Raw genomic sequence first — 5,816 nt, 5'->3', positions numbered from 1 at the left:
TGAGTCTGATTTATTTCACTTACAAGTATTGTCTCAACTTGCATCAATTTACCTGTAAAAGTTTCAAGTTTATCCTTCTTTATAGCTGAATGGTACTCCATTGTGTAAAAAGGTCACATCTTTTTTTATCCATTCCTTGATTTATGGGCTTTTAGGTTGTTTCAAGATTTAGCTATTACAAATTGAGCTGCTATGAACATGGCTGAAAATATATCACTATAGCATGCCATTTTTATTTCTTCTGGAAAAATACCCAGATGGTGGATTGGTGGACTGAATGAGCACTCTAATACTAAATTTTTAAGGAATCTCCACACTGATTTTCACAGTGGCTACAACACTCTCACCAAGAGAAGGGTTCCCATTTCTTCACAGCTCTATCAGCATTTGTTATTGGTTGATTTTACATGACAGCCATTCTTTCTGGAGTAAGAAAGAAGTTAGCATTCTTTAAATTTGCATTTCTCAAATAATCAACTGTGTTGAACAGTTTTTCATATATTTATTTGCTATTTCTATTCATCTGAGAAATACATATTCATCTGATATACACATTGTTTGATAGGGTCTTTAAATTTTGAGGCCTGATTATTTTCAATTTTTATATATTTTAGATATGTCTTTCATATGAGTGATGATAGCATAAAATTTCTTCCCACTCTTTGGATTGTCTTTCCAGCTTTGTTGGCAATTTATTTTTATATGAAAAACTTTTCAAGGAGAAATTTAATTTTTGATTCTTTAGATTATTTTAGTGTTTACCTTTTTTTCATAAAGTCTATTACTACACCTACATTTCAAAATTTTCTACCTACATTTTATTTCAATAGATTCAGTGTTTACCTTTTAATATTTAGATCTTTTTTGCATTGAATTTAGTTTAGTGCATAGCAATAGACATGAGTCTTGTTTTATGGTTTTTTGTTGTTTTTGTTTTTCAAAATCAGGGATTGATCTCAGGCCCTTGTTCTTGCCAGGGGAGCACATATTCTACTGAGCTATCTCCCTGGCCTCTAGTTTTAGTTTTCAGCATGTGGTACTATTAAATTATACTTTCAGCCAGTTTTTAGCACCATTTCTTGAAGAGCCTATTGTTTACTGGTAAAAATGGTTAGCTACTTTGTCAAACATAAGTTGGTTGAGTGTGTTTGCAGCTACATTTGCTTTTGTTTCACTGAACTTCAGGTCTTTTTTTTTATTTCCAAGACCATGTTGATTTTACCACAGTAGCTTTCTTTATAGGATATTTTTGAGTTAAAGATTGTGATGTTCCCTGCCTTGCCTTTGTTGCCCAGGCTTGCCTTTGCTATTTTAGGTCTCTTCAGTTTCCAGATGAATTTGATAATGTTTTTTCTAGTTATGGGAGATATGTTAATAATAATTTAATCAGGATTGCAATAAATCTGTAATACAATTTTGGGAATATGGCCATTTTCACTATGTTGGCTCTTCCTATCCATGAACAAGGGATATCTTTCCATTTTCTGATAACCTCTTCAGTCTCTTTTTCATAGTATTGTATTTCCAATGTATAGATCTCTTACTTTCTTTCTGAGTTTCATTCATAAATACTCCATTTTTTGGATTCTAGTATGAAGGATATAGTTTCCTTAATTTCTTTCTTGCTGAATTTGTTGTTCATGTACAGGACTGCTATTGATTTTTGAGTGCTGACTTTATATACAGTTATGCTATTGAATGTTGTTATTATATCTAGAAGTCATTTGGTTGAGTATTTGTGATCTTCTGTGTAGAGTATCATGTCAGCTGCAAATAATGACAATTTATCTTCTTCCTTTCCCATCCTTAATTCCCATTATTTCTCTTGTCTATTTGTTCGGACTAATGTTTTCAGAACTATATTGAATAAGAGTGGTGATAGTTGACATCTTTACATTGTACCTAATATTAGAATGACAGCTTCCATTATTTTTTGTCCATTTGGAATAATGTTGGCCGTTGATTTGTGATAGTAGTTTTCTGTTAAATTGAGATAAAAAACCATCTATTACTATTTTCTGTAGGATTTTACCATGAATTAGAGCTGGATTTCACTAAAAGATTTTTTCTGCATCTAGTCAAGTGACAAGTGTGGTATTTGTCTTTGACTCTGTTGATATGGTATACTGCATTTATTGCTCTGTGATTGTCAAACCATCCCTGGATTCTGGGATGAACACCACTTGGCCAGGTTGTGTAATTTTTTTTTTTCTTTCTTTCTTTTTTTTTTTTTTGTTGGTACCAGGGATTGAACTCAGGACCTTGCACTTGCGAGGCAAGTACTTATTCCACTGAGTCCTCTCCCCAGCTCCCATGGTGTGTAATCTTGATGATGTGATATACTGCATTCTGTTTGTTAATATCTGATTGAAAATTTTTGTATGTATGTTCACTAACAAATTTAGCTTATTATTTTTTGTGGTTTGGTCTTTCTCTAAGATTAGTACCTGAGTAATACTTGCCTCCAGGAATGAAGGAGTATCACTTCATTTTCAGTTCCATTAAAGAATTCAGGATTATTGTCACTGAATTTTCTCAAATATTTTGTATAGTTCAGCAGAGAATGCATCAACACCTAGGCATGTCTTTGTTGGTAATATTAAATTACACTTTCATTCTCATTAAGTGATAGCCATTTTTTTCAGAATTTTTGTTTCTCCTTAATTCAGCTTTGGTAATTTATTCTTATCTGGGAATCTCTTCGTTTCTTTTGTTTTTCTATCTTAAGAGTAAAGATTTTTTTTAAAAAGTAAAAAATTTTAAGTTATTGATAAGCTTCTAATTTTCCACAGGACCTTATTGATTTTGCCCTTTCATTGCCACTGCATGAATTTGAGTGTTTTTCTTTATTTGTGCAATGTTGACCTAGAGTTTATCAATTTAATTGATTTTTATTGATTCTTTCAAATAATTTTCTTCCCTTTTATGGGTTTCTGGCTTGTCACACTCTTCTTTTTTCTAGAAGCTTGAATTGCAACATTGTTATTTTTTGTGCTCATTTTATTTTTCCTGATTTTTGAATTCACCGTGATAAATTTCCCTCATAGGCCTGTTTTCATTGTGTCCCGTAAGTTCTGGTATGCTGTACCTGAATTCTTGTGTAGCTGTAGATATTTTTTTTGCTTTTTTCTTTAATTTCATTTGTGACCTATTGCTTATTTAATTGGAGGTTATTTAACTTCCATTTGTTTATGTAGTTTTTACAGTTTCTTTTGCCATTAATTTCCAATTTCATTGAATTATTGACAGATAATGTGCATGGGATCATTTCAATATATTTTTAATGTAGTGAAGCATCTTCTGAAGTCTAGTGTATGTTCCAATTTAGATAATATCCCACGTATATCTGAGAAGAATATATATTCTGACGACATGTGGAACACTCTGAAACTATCTACTAAGTCTATTTGTTCAGTTTGGTTTAGTGTGGTTAGGTTTGGTGCGATTTCTTTTTTTTTTTTTGTGGTATCAGGGATTGAACTCAGGACTCTGCTTGCCAGACAAGTGCTTATTCTACTCAGCTATCTCCTAGGGCCCTGGTGTGATATTTATTTGTTGGTTTTTTGTGTAGTTTACCTATTTCTTTGTAATAATGGGTTGTTAATTTCTCCTATGATAATTAATTGTATTACTTTTTATTTGATTTTTCCTAGCTATTGACAATTGGGTTATATATTTGGGTGCTCCCATAATTGGTGTACGCATATTATCTCTTCCTCTTTAATTTTTCCTCTAACTAGTATGCAGTGACCTTTATCTCCTTTGATCATTCTTGGTTTCAAAGTTACAATGTCTTCAAACAGTAGCTACTGCAATTTTTGTGGAAGATTCCTAGTTCATGGAATGTTGTTTCTTTATCCTTTGATTTTCAGTCTATAAATTTCATTGTGAGTAAATGTGTTTCTTTTATACAGCATAATTTTGGTCCTTATTTTTAATCCATTCTGCCAGTCTGTTTCCTTATGGCTACTACTGATATGTATTGGCTTATCTCGGCCATGACATTTTTCCTGCTGTTGGTTTCCTACTTTCTCTTTCTGCTTAATGGTTTGTTTACCTGGAAGTTTCTTTCTATTGCTGTTTTTGAAACAGTGTTCATTGTTATCTTTTTCTAGAACATCTTTCAGTACTTCTTGTAGTGTTGGTTTGGTGACCATAAATTTCTTCATTTGTTCTTTGGAATGAGAGGTTTTATTTCTCCATGAATTTTGAAACATAATTTTTCAGGGTAGATATATTTGGGTTAGAAGTTGTTTTCTTTCAGGACTTGAATTACTTCAAGTTCTTCTGACTTGATTGTTGGTATTTAGAAGTCTGCCATGACTCTGACGTGCTTTTCTTCATAGATGATTTGTTTCCTTTTTTCTAATAGCTTTTAATACTCTGTTCTTGTGTTGACTTTCAGAAATTTCATTATTATATATATATTTTTAATTTTGGTTAATATTCTTTGAAGTTTTATAGGCTTCATTTATGAGTATGTCAAATTCTTTATCCAAACTTGGGAGTTTTTCTGCTCTATTCTGTAAAATTTTTCATGACATTTGTACTATCTTCAACTTTCTCACTGACCCCAAAAGATATTATTTTATGTTTCTAGGTCTCATCTTTTGGCTGCTATACTGCTTTTTCATATCCTCTTGTGATTTTTAAGATAACTTTCTTTTTCTGATCACTAGCTGAAATTCTGTCTTCAAAATCAGATATTCTATTGTTTCCTTTGTTTAATCTACTGCACATCATTCAATGGATGCTTTATTTTCTTAGATTTCTGTTTTGATCTGTTTTGTGGATTCCATTTCATTCCATTGTTGAGCATTTTTATGTCCATCATTTCTTTCTTTTTTTTTTTGGAAGTGGGGATCCATAATTTTCCTAATTTTATCTATTCTTTTATCTATGTTTTTCTCCAACATTATTACTTTTTAGCATCATTTCTTTTTGTTTGAAAGTTTATTTTCTGTTTCTGAAGGTTTATTTAATTAAATGTTGGTAGAGGATTCATTCCATATTCAACTGGCTCAAATCAGGCTAACACAGCAGAGGATTAACAGTTCATGAAAGCAGAAGGCATCAAACCTATAAGATCAAAGTGGGGAGAACAAGGTGATTTTTCTCCCCTTTGTTTTGTATGCACACTGTTCATCTTAGGATTGGTCCTTTACACCAGCATCACATCCCTGCCCACTTCTTTCACAGGTGCAGGATGTTTCCAGAATGAGGACTGCTGCTGAGTCACTTAATTGCACTCTTAAACTTTACAAGTTAACATGATAAACAACATCCAAGGGAGCTAATATTATGACATACTTTACTCTAAGATGTAGAGCAGCTGAGTTACTTAGTTAAGCTTCTAGATCCTTAAGTTACCACAATGTCAACCAGTAGATATGGTGACCATTAACCAGCTACTTCCAACCACAGGAGCAAATTCTAAAGTTATATAATAAATGCAAGCATATACCCTGTGCTTGCAAGAGGTGATTTTCCCATAGTGGAGTGGTTTTATCCTTCTTCATAAGGTGGGTGTGAAGTTATGAGGCATAGGAGACAGGATAAAGTGATGAATGAGGCCAAATGTAATGGAGTCAAGGTCAAAGGATGATCACACAAATTTCGGGAAATTAGAGGACTAAGGAAGGGAAAGAATGAAAAACTGAAAAGAAATAATTAAGAAGGGAAAAGACACTGTTTATTCATTCTTTTCTTTTCTTTTCTTTTACTTTTCATCACTTGAAATTTTAAATTCAAAAAGTAGTTGAGGCTTTGGATATAGTCCAGCAACAAAGTGCCTTCCTGGCAAGTGCAAAGTCCTG

Source organism: Octodon degus, unplaced genomic scaffold (genome assembly GCF_000260255.1).
Source record: "Octodon degus isolate 3935 unplaced genomic scaffold, OctDeg1.0 scaffold00383, whole genome shotgun sequence".
NCBI lineage: Eukaryota > Metazoa > Chordata > Mammalia > Rodentia > Octodontidae > Octodon > Octodon degus.
Note: the sequence above shows the minus strand (reverse complement) of the source record.